This window comes from Lycium barbarum, chromosome 5 (genome assembly GCF_019175385.1).
Source record: "Lycium barbarum isolate Lr01 chromosome 5, ASM1917538v2, whole genome shotgun sequence".
NCBI lineage: Eukaryota > Viridiplantae > Streptophyta > Magnoliopsida > Solanales > Solanaceae > Lycium > Lycium barbarum.
In genome coordinates, this window is record NC_083341.1 from 107442170 (window position 1) to 107455420 (window position 13251).

Here is a 13251-nt window from a genome sequence, read left to right on the forward strand (position 1 = left end):
GATTTCTAGATTCCCAATAGTCAACAGGCATAGACATCCCAAACCCTTTTGATATGGCTCGGGTTTCAACCCAATACGTTAAGCAATACAAGGAGCGATATATGATAGAGTAGAATCTAGATCAATCAACACATACATATCATAGTCGAATGCCAATAGTGTACCTGTAGCCATGTCTGGGGAAGATTCATGATTCTGTCGTCCCACCAATGCATATATACGGTTCTGAGGACCGCCTGAACTGGGTGCTCCTCCTCTGCCTCGGCCACGGCTTGCTGGAGCCTGGAAGTCTGTCCAGGAGGGTGCACAGATGAAAAAGAACCCGCCATCGACTCTGCGGGCTGGCCCCTACCGCTACCAATCATTGACGGACATTCATACATCATATGCCCAATTTGTCCGCAAGCATAACAAGCATCTGAGCCTTACCGATACGGACCCGAATGTAATCTTCTACACTGGCTGCATCGTGGAATTGGTGGTCTCTTCTGACTGGGAGCTCCTCCAAATCGAGAACCCAAAATTCTCGAGCTTTGGTCCTGTCTTGAATAAACAGGACGGTCAAATCCTTCGTCTGCAAACCGAGGAGGTGTGCAGGCCGCTGATTTTCCTGAATACCTGGAATACTGCTGTCCCTGTCCCCCCTCTATACTCACTTCTGGTTTCGAAAGATTTGGCCCTTTTTCGAGAACTCCTATCAGAATGACGTTCACCTCTCTGTAGTTGATGTTGTTCCTCCAGGTTTTGGGCATGGGCCTGGATACGAGCGATAGTCATCCCATCCTGGAGTGAAGCCGTCAAGCAATCGTTAACTAAATGTGGCCCCAAACCACTCACGAACCGATGTACACGATCTCCCATATCAGCCACCATGGCTGGGGCATACCTGGCTAAAGAGTTAAAATGGAGACTATATTCCCGGGCGCTCATATTTCCTTGTTTGAGATTCAAAAACATATCGGCTCGAGCCCGTCGAACCTCTGGTGGTAAGTAATGTCGCAGGAATGCTTCAGTGAACTCTTGCCAAACCGGGGGAGGTGCATTTGCTCCCCTTGAAGATATCCAATTATTATACCACTGGCCTGCTACATCCCGCAATCTATATGAAGCCAACTTTACTGACTCTGTATCCGAAGCATGTATTATTCTCAGTGTCCTCAGCATCTCGTCTATGAAACCTTGCGGGTCTTCCTCTGGTTTTGATCCAAAAAACTCCGGAGGATTCAGGGTGATAAAATCACGGGCTCTTGCACTCACCGCCCTATCTCCTTGGCCCGCACCTTACCGCTGAGCTTGTGCGGCAACTAACTGGGTCAGCAACTGAATAGCCTCTGTTATCTGCTGGCGGTGGAACTGGATGTACTAGGGCTGGAGCTGGAACTCCTTCCTGCTCTGCTGACACGGGGGTAGCATGAGAAGTCTGAGGAGGAGCTTCGTTATGAGACTCACCTTCTTCTACTTCCGCCGGTGGCTCCCGTTCAACTCTTCTTTCAGCCACCGTCTTGCCCTTCTGGGCCGCCGTAGCTTTCCTCTTCACCGACATTACTGAAACCATAACACATGATTAAGAAAAGAACATGGAAACCTGGTAAGATAGCTCTATCGCACGATCTAGAGTACCAAGAAGGTTAGATTTCCTAAATGCCCTACAGCCCCCTGTTTATAAGTGTGGCGCGCTACACACCCATAAACAGGACTCTACTGGACACGGCTCGTAGACAACCCCTAGGACGAACTGCTCTGATACCACTTTGTCACGACCCAACTAGGGGCCGCGACGGGTACCCGATGCTACTATACCGAGCACCTCTTATATCGCATAGTATCCTTACTACTGTGTGGGCCGTATGCACAATATCGTCATTTCTTTACTTAACACTATCATTAATAGTATACTCGTAAACAAGTGTCAATAAACTTTACTAACATATTAGACAACGACAAGGACAACAAGGTTGTGAAACATCTGACTGTACATATCTGTCTACGAGCCTCTAAACAAGATACATATATTTACAAGAAGGGCCGGTTATGCCGTGCCCAAATATATACACAAAAGTAGTATCAATAAACTGAAGCTCCGGAACAACTGGAGTGCTTTTGATGTACCGCTGGTGGAGCTCCTAGGAATTGAACCTGTCTACCTGCTTACCTGCGTGACATAAAACGCAGCGTCCACAAGAAGGGACGTCAGTACGAGTAATATACCGAGTATGTCAGGCATGAATAATAGTATGATAATATGGACAGAACATGAACAACAACATAACAAGAAAATATAGAAGATAAAAGAAAAGGTATGACTGTAACTGCTTGCCTCTTAAGGCGGAGTCGTGCATGCTCACTTTTACTTTCATACATACATAAACTGTCTGAGTCAAATAACATCATTAGCCCGCGCCCGGGGTAATCATCTCACGCCGCCCACTAGTGGTGCTGCCCGTGACATATAGGCACGGTGTTATTATCCATAAGCCGCCCGCCTTAGCGGTGCCACCCGGCCGTATAGGCGCGGTGTAATCATCCATAAGCCGCTCGCCTTAGCGGTGCTGCCCGGCCATATAGGCGCGGTGTAATCATCATAACCTAATCATGCATAAGAGCCCAATCAAAAGCTATAACTCCATCGGAGTGACGTAAGGTCGGTAACCTCCGATTACATTATGGAATAATCATCATGACTTTGTCTCACCTTGAAGGAGCAATTATTATAAGATGAGACTAGCAACGAATAACAGCATTAAGAGAACACAGAATAAGATCATAGATCTCATGAAGCGTCACTTCATATAACTATGCACATAAAACAAATTTTTAAGACTCGATGGGTACGTACATAAATCGACACTTGAAGGCTCAGAAACAAGTTTCGGGTCAATCCGAGTTAGTATAAGAAATTTATGAGCGTCTGAAGTACAGAACCTTCTACGAACGTTTCAGAAGCTATTTTTGGAAAATCATTCTTATCATAGTCATCATAGAAATATGCTCATCCTTGATATCATCATCGTCATTGTGAAACATATCCATCGTTATTGTCATAAGAGCTTACAAAATCATAAACCTCTGTTTTAGTAGAACACAGACACTTTGGAAAAATATTTACGAGTTATCGGAAAAGAATCATGCCTTAGAATCATAAACATCTAACTTTTGAAAACAAGGAAAATATGGAAGCAATTATGAAATCATAGCATCAGAATCATGCCTTGAAAGAAAGGGACGAGCCTTAACATACCTGCTCCACGCCCTATTAGCTACGCTTATTTATCCAAGCTTGCTAGTCTACATTCAAAAGAGTTCACACAATTATTAGATTTGTCGTCATACACTTGCCTTAGTTCTCAAATAAATTCAGTTATGATCTGCCGAAATTTTGGCAGCATTTCCCCTGTAAATACACCATCCCCGAGAATCTAACTCGGCCAATTTTATCAACAACAATCCGGGAATTCAACTCGGCCAAATTATCAACAACAATATTAACAATCATTCTAACAATGTCAACAATCAATTCAAAACGCATTCCAACATTAACAACCTCTTTCTACAAACTTCGACGACGTTCCATTTATGTTCAATTCACAATTGCTCACATATTCAAGTATTAATCTGAAATCATTCAAACAATATTCAAGAACACTTCAACAATCCGCTCTACATTCCAATCGGCCAAACCAACATACTACCCAAAACCTTCCAAATTCAACAAGAATAATAACAACATATTTCCTTCTTTCAAATTCATAACTACACCAACAATCCACACACTAACAACATCATCTTCCATAAATACAAGAAAACTATATTCAAATCACATTAACTCCTAAAACAAACTCTCCAACCATCACAACTTCACTAGAATCATCAAGCTTTCATTATCAACATAGCATCCACAACAACAACAACCAAACACTAGATAAAATAATTAAATCATTATTCCTACACATACACACATATGCACGGACACAACATGCTTCCATATTTTCATGAATTTCGTCCACTTTTACCTACTACAACATACATAATCATCCATAACATATAAGAAAAGGATTAAAATTTACCTTTTTCCCTTAACTTCTCACTTGGCTAGAATTTGTAACTTGCAAGAATATGTGTTTTTGTTGTTCCAATGACCACTTCACTTTGCTAAGGACCCTTCAATGGATTGTTTAGCTAGAAGAAAGTAATTTTTGATAAAACATTTTCCTAGGTTCTTGTTGGATTTGGTATGGCCTAATGGCCTTTGGTTTTTCTCATTCTCTTTTGTTCTTTAAGTTTCTTGAAATTTCTAGGAATGAGATGAATAAGATGACTTATTTGGACTTATTTATTTTGTTCTCATATGGGCTTTGGCCCATTTACTATGGACGGCCAAATGACCCTTTTAACTCCAAGCCCACTTTTTTTTTTTTTTTTTTGTAATTCATGAAAATTTATTTTTTTCCAAATTCCAAATTTTCCCTTAGCCTTCCTCCATATTTCCATGAGTCATATTGCAAATTTCCCTTTTTACCCCTAGCCTTTCTTAATATTTCCACTTCAAAATTTTCATGAACAACTTATGTCTTAAACAAGACCAAAATATAGCCTTGTCCTTAACTTCTTGCAATTGTCTTGAATTATCCGAAGGCACAAAGTGCGGGATATAACACATTCCTGATCCAATTCAACTACCACTCACTCATGTCACTATTCACTCTTGAAAGACCCATTTGCTATGTTCTTCTACAATTCGGGTATCTTAACCTTCCAATACCTTAAACAACATAAAATGGTCATGAAACTTACCTTGGATGTTGGTTGAACAAGTCTTGAGTGGAGTTTCTCTTCTTAGCACCAAAGCCCTCGCTCACCTCTTTTGGTTTTCTTGAGGAAGATGAATTTTTCCTTAGTTTCACACACTTTGATTCATGGATTATGTGTTGTTGATCTTGGATTTCCTTTTATTCTCTAGAATTATTGTGGATGAAGTGCTTTGGAGTGTTCTAGAGAATTCTTGAATTGGAAAGATGATAAATGAAATAAAACGAGCTTGGGGTTCCTTATACTTAGCTTAAAAATCTAATTTTTGTGAACAGTATTCGGGGTGTACAGTGGCCGTAAACCCAGTTTACGGGTCGTATAGTGGTTTACGGTCCGTCCTTCATGGCCATATTTAAGCATATCAGAAACAGAATGGTCTGCTGGGATCATGGTGGTTTACGGTCATAGTTTACGAGCCATATTTCAATTTACGGTCCGTAAACTGAGTCGTATTTTACCATTTCAACATTTGACAGAAAGTTGAAATCTTGGAAGGTTGGAGGACGACAGCAGTTTACGGTTCGTAAACTACTTTACGGGCCGTCTTCCACTTTACGACCACTGGGCCGAAGTGAGAATTCTGTAACTTTTCACTGCACATTCACGGGGAAATTTCCGAGGTGTAACATTTTCCTTGTCCAAGTTTCTCTCCCCTTCATGATATCATAACCTTCTTTTTCCTAATGATCGTGCTTACATATTTGGTCGCGTTACCACTATCTGACTTTAATTCCCGAGAAAACCCAATCCTAATTTTTTTCTGTAGCATTTGCTACCTCAATTTTGACATACAACACAATCAATACTTTTAACATGTCGTAAAATCAATCATAAGGGTATACATAATACTCGATGTAACCACTCGTGACTAATCTTTTTATTGCTTTTCAACACCTTTTCTTGCGAGATACCCCGTTGCCATTTGATTTTGTCCTGAACCCACGACTTATTATGCCTCCCCTCTTTTGACCAACTAGTCAAACTTATATCTGGTAACCATCTTGAAATTTGAATCATAAGGCTCATATGCTTCTGATTTCTTTGAGTTATTCCAGGTTCTCATATTCACCATATGTCTAAATCTGTAGGTCTTCGTAGCGTATCTTTTTACGTTCTAACTGTAAATCCTTGCGATATAACTTTACTTAAAAATTTTTGCTCATACTTGTACCCTGTCTCTTTGTCTTGGATAATCACCTCGCATCCTTTACTTTCCTGTAGCAACTGACTTGATCCTTACGATATTTTATCTTCACTTGTACACCTACGCTCTTCTCTCCTTACACATAAACCGACATCGCACCTAATTTCTCTATCGACAAATAACCTTCACAACGCCCGTCTGAAAAAGTTGAGGTGAAGCCTTCTTATAAGGATTAGCTAGAAATACACCACATACTCCTAAGGTTGATACAATCTCTACTTCCTTCGTCGGCCAAGCAACATCACATTTAGAAGTTATATTAACAATCCAGAAGATAATCATAATTGCAATCCAACTTACCTAACCATTTCTCATTCTTGACTTCAAGGTTGTCATTAATACCCGGTGTAACTCGGCCATAATGATTCTCAGAATAGTACCAACTATCAAATACTCAGAATCCCCTTGAAGTCGAATGTCTGGTGACTTCTGAATCCCAATGTAAACTCACATCATATAAAAATGTCTGATAAAACGAGTATGTGTGCCTGTCATCAACCCGTCCTGATCTTATGTATATATATAAACTTCTAGAGTAAAACTTTCCCCTCCTCGTTAACTTCTTTTCCCATATCAATATCTTTTTGTTATCTCTTACTTACCAATCTATAAATCGTAATACTGCATTTGAATTCTTAGTGTCAACTTTCCCTATATCTTCAATGAGTCTCAATTCTCCGAAATCTCGAATGCAACTCATTCCAGTTCCTTTAATTACTAATCATTTTTCCCCTCCAGGGTTCTTCCCTTAAATTAAATTAAAATCATTCTTTGAAAACGTCTCATAATTTTTCATTCAATCATAACTTACCAAACATCCGATTGTCACATTTTCCCTTTCATTCTTTCTCTATAGCATAGACATTCAAACAATTCAATTTGTAAAAAATTTGGCAGAGTTTCCTGTCTCACCCCTCCCTTGGTGAGGCGTGATTGGCACCCGGCACCTTACAGGAACCAAGCGAACCAACTTATAACTTACATCCTTCGTGTCTCAAATGGAAACAATAAGATCAAGAGGCTAAATATGAACATAATATCATGCATAAGTAAATGTACAGTAGACCCGTGATGCTGACTTTACTATTGTCACATTATGACTAAGCTGTACACAGGAACTGTCTGCAAAGCCTCTATGAACATGACTGAATTATATAAGTCGGGACAGGGCCCCCAACATAGCCTCTTGTCACAAAAAAAAACATATGCAACTCAGACTCGACAATGCTCCAGGAAGAAGTGGAGCTCACCAATCAACACTGGTACCTGAAGGCAGCCTACGATGAAAGATCCTCGTCTCGTCTACTACACCTGCGGGCATGAACGCAGCGTCCACAAGAAGGGACGTCAGTACGAGCAATGTACTGAGCATATAAGGCATGAATAGTAGTATGAGATTAGAATGCAGATAACATAAGATAAAGTAAGTAATTATACCTCGTACTCTTCTTAAGATCTCTATCATGTAAACTACTCGTCTACAGGAAAAACATTTCATACACATCCGTACCTAATATACACACACTTGCATTCACATAAATTTACTATACATACTTCTGTCATATCCGTACACGGCCCTTTCGGGACTCGGTGTTATCTTGCCCGACCATATAGGCGCGGTGTTATCCCCAGCTGATCAGTGGGATGCAATGCATACATACATACACACACATAAAAATACATAAATGAAATGAACATCATCATTAGCATTACCATTGTCACTATATAATTCCTTGAAGAATCAATCATCGTAAGATGAAATCGATAATGTCACGGGAGTCTCGAGAATCATGAACTTAGACAACACTGGAAATAGAATCGTTATCTTTGCTATATCTCACCTCGAAGGAACGAGTTACATGAGGTGAGACCATCAACAATAAGTAAAATCAAGGGATTCATGGAATGGCTCAATAATCTCATAATGCTCTCAAATCATAACTTTGGAGTTGCTAGAGGAGAATCATCATCATTGTCACAATTATCATAGAACATATTTCATTTAACATTATAAGAAGCTTTAAGAGTCACGAACTTCTAGATTTTGAAAACAAGGAGGTTGTAGAAACATTTATGGAATCATAACATAGGAATCATGCCTTTGAAAGAAAGGGATGAGCCTTAACATACCTTTTTGGTCGCCTTAACTTTAACTACTCAACGCTTGAACTCCTAGGCTCGTAAATCTATATTTAAGAAAATTTATACTATTGTTAGACTCACTTTTATCCGCTTGTCTTAGTCCTTCAAATAAGTTTTTCTAGAATCTGCCGAAATTTTGGCAGCATCTCCCCCGTTTATATGCCTAGCCCAAAATCATAATTCAGCAACCAACAATAACAACATCAATACCAACATTAATCATAATATTCTCAACACCAAAAAAACTCCATAAACATCACATATGGGGTTTATCCTGTAATTCCGCCAACAAAACTATTAGACAGCTATTTGGCAGTTTTATCTCCGTAAATAAACCAAAATTAACATTAATAATAGGAGATTCATACCTTACTCCTGATAATATCGCTATATCTTCACTTTTTTCACCTTAAACTTGAACCACACGCTTCGCTATACGATTCTATACTCGCAACTATACGTTGCCTGAACCGGAATTCGGGAATTATTGTTGATTTAGGCTTGAAATTTGGGTTTGAGAGTTGGGGAACTTTCTAGAGCATTTTGGAAAATTTTTGGCTGAAAAACGAAGGAGCAAGCCCCTTTTATATTGGTTCAAATTCGGGTCGGGTCATTGTAGCAGGTACTGTAGCAGGTCGGTTACTGTAGTAGTTACTGTAGCACGCGTTTCTGCTCCGTCCATAATTCTCTGCTCCGATATCGTATCGACGAGCGGTTTGTTGCGTTGGAAACCAGACTCAACGAACTTCATTTAAGGCTTTTGGAACACCTTAAAACTCTTAATATACTAGGAGATATACCCCTCCAAAGTTGACCCAAAATTCTATCAACTTTTTCCAAATTTTCGACAAACTTAATTTCTTCGATTTGCTTGATCCCAGAATCTTCCATAGCTTATTATATGAACTTAAACCGTCATGACCATAGGATTAGCTTTTATAATATCATATATCCTTGAAGGGTACTCCAGTATCTATACTTAGAACGTCCAACACTTTATGAACCTACGAGGTGTAACATTTCCTCTATACTTCTTACTGCCTCATTCCCGCACTCAGCCCAGAAAACACATCCAATGCGTCACAGAGCAATCACAATTACCCGTAACATCTAGCTCAAGTTCTTATATCAAAGTCTATCAATATTAGTAAGGCAGGAAATATACCTTTCGGAGTATCAAATTCAATTCTAATCAATTACCTCATAGCGGTATAATCAACTGCTTATCCACAATCAAAGCATTTAGGGTTAGAATCAGGGACATCATATCCTATAATTTAGCTCTATGACACGATCTATAATGAGAAAGAAGGGTCAATGGTTCCACAATACCCTGCAGCCTCTTGTTTATAAGTGTGGCGCGCTTCACACCCATAAACAAGACTCTACTGGACACGTCTCGTAGACATACCCTAGGACGAACTGCTCTGATATCACTTTTGTCACGACCCAACCACAAGGCCATGACGGGCACCCAGAACTAGCCTACCGAGCACCTGTGAACATGCATCTCATAATCATCTCTAGGTGGACCACAAAGATGGCTCACGGGTATCATGATCTGCAAGGGCATATGCCACAAGATAACGACATATTTCTATATGATTCTCAACAATTATACTCATCATCACAAACCGATAAGGCTACCAAAATATCATACAACAATATGAACCGGTAGGGTTATGGAACGTCTAAATGTACACACATGTATATGAGCCTCTACATAGAATACAATTAACCGTAAAGACCAATACCAATAGTTTGCAGCTCCGAAGTAAGTGGAGTGCTCCTGAGAATCCGCTGATAAAGGACCTTCGGATCTGATTTGTCTCTCTGCCTACCAGAGGGCATGAGCACAGCGTCCCCAAACAAATGGACGTCAGTACAAATAGTGTAATGAGTATGTAAGGCATGAATAACAACACAACAAGAGGTATGGAACATAATATAAGATAAAGAGATAACCTATACATCTGATTGCCTCGTAAGGCGAATATCATGCATGCTTAGCTTTTTAAAGAAAACACTTTTCATGCATATCAAACATAATATCATTATTAGCCCATGTTCGAGCCTCCCGCGTCTGGGGTAACCATCGCACGCCACCCACTAGTGGTGCTGCCCGCCCATATAGGCATGGTAGTACCATTGTTATTCATAGTCGCCCATCGAAGTGGTGCTGCCCGGCCATATATGAACGGTGTTATTATCATCATCCATAGCCACCCACCGTAGTGGTGTTTCCTGGCCATATAGGCATGGTGTGAGAAACTACTTACACATATATAAAGCATGCATGAGAGCCCAATTAAAAGCTACAACTCTATCGGAGTGACGTAAGGTCAGTAACCTCCGATTTATATTATGGAGCAATCATCATCGCTATATCTCACCTTGTAGGAGCAATTATCATAAGGTGAGATCAACAACAACGAATAAAATCAAGAAATTCATGAAATAAACTCAACAATCTCATAATAGCATCAAGACTGTAACCTTTGGAATCTCTAGAAATGTGATCATCATCATCATCATCATCATAGGAAATATATATATATATTTAGCAATATAAGAACTTTGAGAATCATGAACCTCTAACTTTTTGGGAATAAGGATATTATGGAAAACATATAAGGGTTCTTATGAAAAGAATCATGCCTTTAGAAAGAAAAGGACAACCTTAACATAGCTTTTCGGTCGCCTTAACTTTAACTAGTTAACGCTTGTCCTCCCAAGCTCGTAAATCAAGAGAATTCATACTATTGTTAGGATTATCATCACATGTCTGTCTTAAGCCTTCAAACTAAATCCTTTTAGAATCTGCCGAAATTCGGGCAGCATCTCCCCTTTTTATATCCCTTGCCTGAAATCACAATACCAACAAAAAAGCAACAATAGCAACACCAATATCAACAACATCATCATCAACATCAATATACTCAATAAAACATCCCACACGATGTTTCCCCAATTTCGCAACCAATAACTAGACTTTACGAAGCTTTAACAACTAAATTTCCATGATACAATTCATAATATCCATAGTAAAGAATATCCTTACCTTAGTCAATGTTGGTCGAGCTTGAAATATTATTTATCTTCGGTGGCCTCCTTTGATTCGTCGAGATTCATTGTTTAGAACAAGAACTACAGTACCTTATACGTTTCCAGAGCCTAAATCCCGAGGTTTTACTTGATTTGGGATAAAACTTTTATGGATGAGGTTGGGAGAATATTCTAGGGGGTTAGGGAAGGTTTGGGGAGGTGGTTGAATGAAAATAAGGGGTAAATCCCCTTTATGTATTGTTCTAGGGTCGGTTTGCACCGACCTAGAACTTTCTGCGCACTGTAGCTGCACATTTCTGCTCTGCGAGCCTGACTTGTAACATCCATAATTCTCTACTCCGACATCGTATTGAAGAGCGGTTGTTGCATTGGAAACTAGACTTCATGAACTTCAATTTAGGCTTTTGCTTTACTTAAAAAATCCTCATATACTAAAAGATATTCTTTCCCCAAGTTGGCTCATACTTTGTTGTTCAAAATAACGCTCATCTTTTTCCAAAGTCATACTAACTCAACTCCTTCCACTCAATTCCTTATATGACCTTCCGGAATTCCTCATATGCATCCTTTACTCATAAAATATACTTAATAATGCTTCGTCCCTTATACTCCAAAGTTGTTTTACCTATCCATAGTTTAACATACTTATGCTCAAATTTTATAAGTGCTTCTCCGCAAGTACGAGGTGTAACAGCGCAATACGCGAATCCGATACAATCCCAAACTTTTCGATGCAAAACCCATAGCCTCATATAATACCCCTTAATCATAGAATATCCCGTTATGACACCTTGATATGCCCAACTACCACCCTAACCCTCATACAATTACTCTGAAGTAGTTAACATCCAAAGCGCTTACCCAAGCTATCCAGTCAATATTACTTGCAACATAATACACTACCACGAATATGGTCTCATCTCGAAAATATAACTCTAGCCTTCACATAATAGGGATTCCACAAATATTTTCTCTTAAAGAAGGCTAACTCGTCCACTGTAGAATGTTATGAAACTTATCCAAAAGTGTACCACTGAGCCACTTCTTATAAACCTCAACATGTCGGTTTACTAAAATATGCTTATCACTAGTTGCTGATCAAGAACCTCACGGAATTTTCCTTATATCACTTATTCCATTTCTGTAGACTTCCTTCCTTAAGCTTACACAACAACCATATATCATATGAATATGCAAAACAATGGCGCCCCAATATAAATATACTCAAGTAATTCCAAGATGTACCTTATTCGTATCGACTCTCGATCAACTATACCTTTTATTGACTCGTCAATTTCCCAATTTCTAATCAGTTCACGATTATTGATACCGTAATCAATCCTCGAATCCACTTAATCGAACACTGCATAATCATAAGTCTCGCACACTAGTTGAATCACACCTGGAGATAATAGTAGTCCATACACTCTATTCATGATAGTTTTCCCTTAACTCACTGTTACGCCCTATTTTGAACTGGGTCCAAGATAGTTTGCAACTTCACGGTTCTTCTAACTGGTTTAAAAAGGGTTAGAGTCGCCACCTTATTTTTTAGGAAAATCAGGAAACCTAAATGTATTTGTGTGTCTACTCCATTTTAGTCCACGAAACCTATGAGATTCTAGATAAGGGTTTTATTTGCCCCGAGGGGAAGGTATTAAGCATCCCTCAGAGCCTGTCCGAACACAGTCCTTAAACTTAGTTTAACTGAACACTAGAGGGGGTTATCTATCCGTTTGTCATTATTATTACATGTTTTCAAAATGTTATGAATTCATGAAAAGCTACACTAGGTGATAATATACTAAGTATATACAGTGTATAAAAAATGTATTTATATCAAGTATCAAGTGTTTATAAAGTATGAATATTGAAAAAGAATATATAAAAGAGAATGTAGCTCGTAACTATAAAAATGTATAAAGATTCGATGAAGTCTTCGGGTTCCTTCCGAGTGTCGTCTTCGGGATGTGTCTCCGGGTACCTGTATAAACACTTAGTAAAAGTGTTAGTAAGAGAATGAATAACTATCG